The 9,436-nt window shown below is 40.9% G+C and overlaps 1 protein-coding gene across 5 annotated transcripts in view; it reads left to right on the top strand.

Moving 5' to 3' along the window:
• The first annotated feature begins 2 nt into the window (after positions 1–2).
• Positions 3–9,436, top strand: part of ROBO1 (roundabout guidance receptor 1) — a 1,150,898-nt gene continuing 1,141,464 nt past the window's right edge. For all 5 annotated transcript variants that reach the window (XM_040484208.1, XM_040484209.1, XM_040484213.1 and 2 more), the window contains exon 1: positions 3–184. The gene's annotated coding sequence lies outside the window, so the exon portion shown is untranslated. The remainder of the gene's footprint in view (positions 185–9,436) is intronic.

Raw genomic sequence — 9,436 nt, 5'->3', positions numbered from 1 at the left:
CCAGGGTGCTGATACCGAGAAGAAACCCGACTTTACTCTCCCCCTAATTTCCCCACTCTCACATTAAAAAGTCCCAGGCAGCTTTTGCTCGCTTTAAACTCGGGAAGGTCTCCGTGCACGGCAAAGTTGGAGGGCTGCGCCTGCACCGCGGAGCAGCTAGATTTCTGAACAGTCTTATCGAAGGGTGAGTCTCCCGAATGATTGCAAAGGAAGTGACAGCCGGCTTTAGAATTGGCAAAAGGGACACACTCGGTTTTCCACCGGTGGTTGCTGGAGTGCAGAATGGGTGCGGACAGGACTGTGCAGTTTGTCCAGAAATTGTGACTGGTGCACTAGGGTATTTGGGGGGTGGAATCAAAAACCTTCAGGCTAAATCGGAAATTGCAGCTCAACGCTCGGGCGGGATTCAACAAGTTTCCCTGCAGGGGTGCGATGTTTGCTTTGCTTTGTTTTGTTGTTTTTCCTTGCAAGTTGTTCTGAGTGTCCGTTCCGGGTGGGCTATCCCTGCTTCACGAAGAAGTTTCGGGATTTGTGTCTGGTGTGTGTGGCTGGGTTACCCCTTGTTTGAGGAGGTTCTGTGCCGCATTTGGGCTTCCTGGGGACGCTCAGGGGAACTGCTTCCAAGGATGCGCGGAGCATCAGGGGCCTGCGGGGCTGGTGCTGGGCAACTTCCCCGCAGAATCTCGGTGTCTCTGAACGTACTGTGGTTATAAATGTGGACTGAGGCGCAGAAACCAGCAGCTCCAAGGCCACCTGAGCTTCCAAACTTTGAATGCATTCTCTAACAAAGATGAGAACGAGGGCTTGAAAACACGCGTTACTGGATGAATTCTGATGAACTCTTACTGATATGTAGGCAGTGAAGTCTTTCAGGACCTGCGTTTCCAACCTGCAGCTTTTGCCCAGACGTGTAGTACTGATCAGGAGAAGGGTGGCGGTTTACAGCTAAGACGGGGGGACTTTATCTTGAGGGAGAGAGGAAGAGAGAGAGGATGGATGAATGAACAAGGTGCGTCCCATTTTTCACACACAAAAACCACACGCGTGGGACGTGCCAGGAAGCGCTCCAGTTGGTGGCGTTTAGCTGGAAAACGTATTGCAGGGAGGTCCAGACGCCTCTGCATTATTGATGAAGCGCTGTGCCCTTCTGGGGGCCCTTCTCTCTCCTTCTCCCTGCCCCCTCTTCCCCTCCGCGCTCCGCCTGCCCGGGGCTCGGGGTTGGCGCGGGCGCAGCGGTTCGCTCGGCTCAGCCCCGCAGCGCTGCGGACACAAAGGGGAGAGGCGGGCAGAGCCCCGCGGGCGGGCGGAGCGGGGAGCGCGGCGTGGCAGTCCCGCTGCCGCAGCCCCTGCTGCGGCTCGGCGGAGGCTGCAGCGCTGCGGAGGCTGCTGGCGTCCCGCGGCCACGCGCCCCGAGATCCCCAGGGCCCCGCGCAGGAAGCGCACCCAGGGCCGCAGAGGTCCCAGGTTATGCCTTGAGGGGCCGCTGAGCGGCCGGCGGACAGTGGGGTGGGGAGACGGAACGCTGAGGCATCCGATTCTGGCCTTGGTTGAGAGCTGCTCCCGCCACCCAAAGACGCCTGGGGTGCACCCCAAACGTCCTAGAGCACCTGCACTCCAAAGGGGAAGGAGACGCGGAGGAAAGAAGGGAAGCGCTGATGAGGCTGCAAGAGAATGGCAGCAAGTGATTTGGAGCAATTCTGGTCATCAGCCAGGCTTTTCTTGGCGCTTTAAAGTGGGCTGCTTTAGATGCGGCTTTTGAAATACGCTTCCATGGCCTCTTCGGTGGCTCCGAAGGGGCAGGCTTCTAGACGCAGGAGCTCACTGGAGACTCCTTCTATAGATGAAGGAAGGAGACTGCAGGGCAGGGGCCTTCATTTCGCGGTGTCATTTAACCCTGACCTCAGCACCTCCCACCCTTTCACGCCCTCACCGGGGAGTGCCCTGACCTTGCTAACTCCTCTGGGTCATCTGCCTGTTTCTTTTTAAGTGATTTTATCAGGCTGTGTGTTACAAAGGCCTGTGAAGAAATGGTTTGTGTATTTCAAGTAGAGGTGGGGGATTGTGTAATTTGGAGGTGGATCAAATCCCCCGAGCATTTGGAGGAAGGGGCAGAGATAAAGGATTCTACGGAATGGCCCACAGGGGGTGTAGGCTGCTTGAAGGGGAACTTTCAGAGGAAATGCACTTCTTTGAGCACATGTTGGGGTGGGGGAGGGCAATATCATTGCATTCTTTCCCCCACTTTCCATCTGTCCTCTGCATTATGGTTGTTTGGGAACTAGGGGTGTGATACTGAATAGAAAATACTTTGAGAATCTATCTGTTTATTAGGAGGCCAACTAGAAGTATGGAAGCTAGGCTTTCAAGCCCAAACCTGTATGCTCCTCAGAGGTATTATTTTGAGAGACTCAGTTTCCCACTCCAAGACCTACATCCCTTCTCTATTTTTTGAAAGCTTTTTTAAAGGCATGCAGCATGTTGGTTTCATTAAAGGGACTTCTTAAAGGGTAAGTGGGTGTTCTGTCAACTCCTCCCTTTTCTTCCAAAGAAGGGGGGGGGCGGGGAATACCTATCAAAAACAACAGCAGCAACTGAGAACAAATACGGAGTTGTTCCGAGGACTTTTCTGTGTCTTAGTAATCTATCCTCCTCCCATGGAAGGGGAGGGTAAAGCTGAGGAGTGTATAAGGAGTGAGGATATTCACCTCATATTCTTAGCATGGATTTTGGACTTCCTTTAATCCTTCTCGTCGTATCTTCCTTCATGCGTCTTCCAATTTAGCCCTGTGTGATCTGCAGAATTGAAACAGAGTGACACAGCTCCGATCCCCCATGAAGGCTTGCTTCAGAAAATAGCTGTTAATCACATGTTTGCTGTGTTTTACGGCATACTTCCTTTTCCTTCCCTTTTTTCCTTCCCCAGTCCTTGAACAGTGTTACCATCTTCTAGGTCATATCTTGCAAATGGTTAGTGATTTCTAGTGGTATAGCAGTGTGCTGGGTATGGGAGGAGGGCAGAAACTGAAGTTCTGGAGTCCCGTAGGTTTAAAGCTGGCTTTCTCTTACTCTGTTCTGCACAGAATAAAGGAAAATATCCTGATAGCTCCCCAAAGAGAATTATATTGGTCTGTATAATTGTTTTTATTTTAAGACATAATGGAATCAATTCAGTTACAAAATAACATTGGTCAGACATGAAAGGGAGCTATAGAGTTGCTTGCAATATTTGGAAACTAATGTTGTAAGCGGTGAGATCTCACCTTTTGGTGAGATCCATCTACACTTGATATATTAGGAGCTATTTTTTATTTAAACAAGGTTTACTATGTTACTTTCATTATGGAGGTAAATAACTCAAGACAGTGCAAGGATGTGAATTTTAAAAGAAAAAAAAAACGGGGCAGCAAAGCAAGCCTTTGGCAGCTTGATGAATGAGCAGGTGCAATGCACCATTTGAAATGTAACTTGAGGTGAGGTTCCATTCAATCCATGAAAGAATGAGTTCCTCCTTATCACCTGATACATCAACTGATGTATTTCTCTCTCTCTCTCATCTTTCTCTCATCTCTCTTTCTCTCTCTTTCTCTTTCAGATCTCTGAGTTCAGAAACATAATCACAACAACATATAATAGGCTAGAATTATTACCTGGTCACGTAATAATTTATCCCTGTAAACTTGCTGTTGGAGTGAGTAATATTATTGTTAATACATTCATATTTATATCTAAAATATATTACTGCTATATGGACCAGCTGTTTCTCCTAATGCTATGGGAACTAGAGGTGCTACAAGAATTTCTGCCTTATCCAAGACCATATAAGAGGAAACTGTAGACACAATATTAGGCATCTTACCTGCAATAGATACTTCATTCTATTTTCACATCATCCTTTTGAGGTAAGACTTTATTAGATATTTGTTTATTTATTTATTTTTAAAAGTAGACTTCACACCAGTGCAGAGCCCAACATGAGGCTTGAACTCATGACCCTGAGATCAAGACCTGAGCTGAGATCAAGAGTCGGATGCTTAACTGACCCAGCCACCCAGGCACCCCTAGAGATCTTTAATATATGAAAAAGCTGACGCTCAGAGAAGTTAAGCAAAATATGCACAGCCCTTCAGCAAAAAGGGGAAGAACCACAACTGAAAACAAGTTCTTGCTCATGACAGAGTACATACTATTCTAGTATACTGTGGAAATGTATTTTGCCCTCATATTTAAATAAGAAGTTTTATTTTTATTTTTTTTTTAATTTTAGCGCTTATTTATTTTTGAGAGAGAAGGGGGGGGGCAGGGGCAGAGAGAGGGAGACCAAGGATCTGAAGCTCTCACAGTGCAGAGCCTGGTGAAGGGCTCAAACTCACAAACTGAAATTGTGACCTGAGCCGAAATCAAGAGTTGGCTGCTTAACTGACTGAGCCACCCAGGTGCTCTAGAAGTTTCAGTATTTTAAAATTTTGTTTCAGCACTCACAATTGTTTAATCTCTTAAATGTCCTTTTCATGTCCAAACCATTCTTTGCACCTCCCCCAGACCAATCTTCGATGAACAGTGAGTTTCCAGGGGTGTCTTTGCCAGTGAAAAACTTCTTTAGTAAGAAAGCCCGCCTCTCACCACCACCCAACTGTATCATCATCTTTGGAAGTTAGAGAAGCAGCATGAAATTTAGGATCTTCATCATCTGAAATTTGCACAAATATGGTCAAAGAGTCTTGAAGAGTACATTAGGTCACTCTGAGAGACAAATTGTACACCCCCACCTTCACATTTCTGCACACATGGCTTCTCTGATCTGTAAGTTTCTCATCTTTACTTAGCCAAATCCTGCTCATTTGTTTAGAGTGGTTCATGTTCCTCCTCCAGCATGAGTTCAAACTATTCCAACCCTTATAGTTTTTATACACCTCTGAAATTTTCAATAAATTACAGTTTCTACCATTTAGTTTGGTCTTTATTTGGAGTTAGGAGGAGTGAGCTAACATTTCTGGAGCATTCACTCTATGTCGTATCTTTTTACATAAATGATCTGCTCGATATAGTTTTCGATTTGTTCATTATGGTTCTGCATTTAGCCCTTATTGACGGCTCATGCTCTTCAGTCACCCCAGATGGTACGATGTATTTCTACAGTTTCAATAGTGAAATCCAAATTTTATGTCTCTCGTCCCTGCATTGCTGCTGATCGCCACACTTGTATTTGCAAAAATCTACCCGGTATGTCCACCTAGAGATGTATTGCAAAAATTTGAAAGGAAAATATAGTGAAAGAAATTATTCAAAGCTACATGTATCATTCCTCCTGCCGTGATTGCTCTCCTGAGTCATAAGTAGTCCATCATGCATCCAGACAGAATCACCTAGGACATGTCCCTCTACCTCATCCACTACATTAAAGCTATGAATGAATATATACATATATATATATAAATATGTATATATATTCATATATGTTCATATGAAATTCATACATATTCATATGAATATGTATATATATGTATGTGTGTGTATATATATATATGTATGTATGTGTGTGTATATATATACATATATATGTATGTGTGTATATATGTATATGTATATATGTATATATATGTATACATATGTATATATGTATGTGTATATGTATATATATGTATACATATGTATATATGTATGTGTATATATGTATATATGTATACATGTATATATGTGTATATATGTATATGTATATATACATGTATATATATGTATATATGTATACATGTATATATGTATATGTATATATGTATACATGTGTATACATATATATGTATATATGTATGTATATGTATATGTATGTGTGTGTATATATATATATATATATACACACACACACACACACACACACACACACACACACATATGGACATATAATGATGCTTTCATTTTTCTTGAACCTAGCCATTTTCTCCACAGACAGGCTTACCCCCAGTTCCTACCTTTTACCTCTTGGGATCAGCCTCCTATACATACAATCTCCATTTTTGCCCTACTTAAATCCACATGCATCATACCTGCAAAAGTCATCTTTCTAGAGCACAAATGATGAAGCCCAGGCTCTTTATCATGTCATTCAAGGTGCTTTAACATTTGGATTCAGAATTCCTGTCTTCAGTCTTAAGCTTTATCAGTTACTATGAAAATCTACTCACATTTTCTCAAATACTGAGGATATTTCATTTCTCTCTGCTTTTGTTTGTTAGAACTTCTTCTCATAATGGTTCTCAATTTCTTGATCCTTGAATGGTCTTCGTCAACACAAAACAAGTGTGACCCGTCTGTGAAGACCTCCATGTTAAGCAAATAGATTTAAATATGTCTGTTTCTAATTATTTCTTAACATCTCTGAAATTCTATTGCATTTATTTATTCATTTTAATCAAGATACTGAATTCCTTGAAGCATTATTTTCCAAACTTTGGCTATTGAACCAAGGAAACTTCTTAATCAAGAAAAATAACAAAAATACCACTCCCTGGACCTACCATCACATTTCATACATGAAAATATGTGGGGATGGCACTCTGGAATCCACATTTTAAGAAGCATTTCAGGTGTCACTAGGCACAAGGACTTTATCACAACAATTACTCCCCATCTCATCTTGGTCAATTTGGTGCTTAATTTCGAACTTTGGGGTAAGAGCCATCAGCATAGCTTTTTAGATCTCACTGAGAAGTACGGGTTTGTCTTCTTGGATTACTGTGCTTCAAAGAAACACTTGATCACAGAGTATAGGATGTTAGATCATGTGACACATTTTCAGTGGAGCAAGAGGCTCCTGCATCAGAAAGGCATACTTGTCAAGAGCCGAGTTTGAATAATCACCTAAAAAGATGACCTGTAGACTTAATGTGCTACTGTGCAGAGGATTTGGAACTTTCCTGACTCTGACTTTGTAATATTATGATTTGTTCACTTGGCAAAAATGGAGAAAATAGGGAAAAAAATGTCTGTAAATTACCACCCAGATTAACAAAGTTTAAGCCATCTGTGCACAGATTACATCTCCTTCCAAGAGGTAACTTGTATTTTAAATTTGTTATTTTAACTCCTGATGTTACCATATATATATGTACACCCCTCAATCATATACAGCAGTGTATTAAGTGAGTATATGATTTACATAAATTGTTAACATAGTATGTGCATTCTCAGGAATATCTATTTCTGTGATTTATTCAAGTCAGTGCAGGAAAACTTCATTCATTTTCCTTGCTGTATAGTATTCCATTGTATAAATCTACCACAATTAGGCATTTTGAATTTCTCTTAATAACAGTGTAGCAATGATTTTTTTTTTAATTTTTTTCAACGTTTTTATTTATTTTTGGGACAGAGAGACAGAGCATGAACAGGGGAGGGGCAGAGAGAGAGGGAGACACAGAATCGGAAACAGGCTCCAGGCTCCGAGCCATCAGCCCAGAGCCTGACGCGGGGCTCGAACTCACCGACCGTGAGATCATGACCTGGCTGAAGTCGGATGCTTAACTGACTGCGCCACCCAGGCGCTCCGCAATGATTTTTTTTATGTGTGTGTGGATGCATCACTGGGAACATATCCAGTACTTTTTAAGGTATATGCCTAGGAGTGAAATTGTGTGATTATGTGGACTTCCCTTATTTCCTTTTTTCAGATACCGCCCAAATCCCACACAGTACTTGCAGCGTTTACAGTTTCCAAGCACATTCACAAGAGCTACTGTTCTATCTATCCTTGTCAACATTTAATACTGTCAGTTTTTTAATTTTACCAATTGAATGTTTTTAATTTTTCTTTTCTGATTGTATGTGCCATGAATATCTTTTCATTGAGAATTCAGGTTTCCTGTACTGTCAATTGCTTAAAAATATATTTCACCTAGTTTTTTTAATGAGACATTTACCTTTTTTCTTATAGATTTATAGAAATTCTTTATATACCCTATATCCTAACTCATTTTGGTATATAAATTGAAAGATTTTCCCTAGGCTGCATCTTCTTATCTTTCCTATTTTGTTTTAGTGTTTCTTATTTTTTTTAAGTATATTTTGATTCCTTAAAAGTTGTAAAACTTTTTTATACAAGGTTTTCTCTTTTTCATGTCTTGTTTTAGAAACCGTTCCTCATGGTGAATTCATAAAATATTCTCATGTATATTTTAAGTTTTTATATTTTGCTTTTCATATTCAGTTCTTTGATCTACCTAGAACTGATTTTAGTGTTCATGTGCTGAGAAATATGATTGTCACATATAAATATTCCATACATGTTTGGATTGCTTTTTTGCCTCTAAGGCTACTTGGCATCTGCCCTCATTTGAAACACATTTTTCTGGTCATTGTCTGCCAGGTTGGGCTGTGGACCATTATCTCACTGAACCATCACAATGTTAATGAACCAGAGTGAAAAGCATTAATTAAGATTTCAACCCCAATAGGTTTATATTCAGTTAGAATTAAAGAGCAGTGCTTTTTATGACAAACTGTATAATCTCTTTAAATGGTTTGTGAATTGTTCATGCGTAATGAGTCCTTTAGCCATGCCTAGCAGAATTTACTTCAGTTGAAATTCTTTACAGAGAATTTTAATGAATATCCCAGAGACACACTTTCCTTATTTATAAGACTCTAGCAAAGTAGATCAAAGGAAGAATCATCACTCACTCTAAGAATGAAGCATGATTGACCACTTGACAGGTGAATTATAACCCAGAGGAGGAACAACATTTTAGCACAACAACCAGTAGCTTCTGATCAACGCATATCCCTCAAATAAGCACTCCAAAATGTTAATACAATTGCAAAAAGGTTAGAAAGAAAATTACTGCAGTGCACTGTTCATATTATATTACATTTTATCCTGGAAAGCCACTTCACCTGTTTATATATAGTCATGGACAGTTTCTGTAAAAATATGCTTTTTATTATATAGTGGACAACAAACAAGCATGGTTGGCATAAGCCAAGTCTTGGATTATTTAAATATTGGGTATTAATTTAGAAGAGTTTAAGAATGGTCTGGTTTGGCAAATGAAAGTATCTTTTATTTTTCTCCCGATATTTTATTTAAATTCAAGTTAGTTAACATATAGTGTAGCATTCGGGAGTAGGTTTTAGTGGATTCATCACTTACATATAACAAACACACAGTGCTCATCCCGACAAGTGGCCTCCTTAATGCCCATCACCCATTTAGCCTGACCGCCACCCGCCTCCCCTCTAGCAACCCTCTCAGTTTGTTCTCTAGAGTTAAGAATCTTTTATGATTTGCCTTCCTCTCTGTTTTTGCGGTATTTTATTTTTCCTTCCCTTCCCCTATGTTCATCTGTTCTGTTTCTTAAATTCTACATATGAGTGAAATGATATGGTATTTGTCTTTTTCTGACTTATTTCGCTTAGCATAATACACTCTAGTTCCATCCGTATTGTT

Source organism: Herpailurus yagouaroundi, unplaced genomic scaffold (assembly GCF_014898765.1).
Source record: "Herpailurus yagouaroundi ecotype Mexico unplaced genomic scaffold, PumYag 162, whole genome shotgun sequence".
Taxonomy (NCBI): Eukaryota; Metazoa; Chordata; class Mammalia; order Carnivora; family Felidae; genus Herpailurus; species Herpailurus yagouaroundi.
The sequence above is the reverse complement of the archived record's forward strand: the minus strand, read 5'-3'. Positions and strand labels throughout refer to the sequence as shown.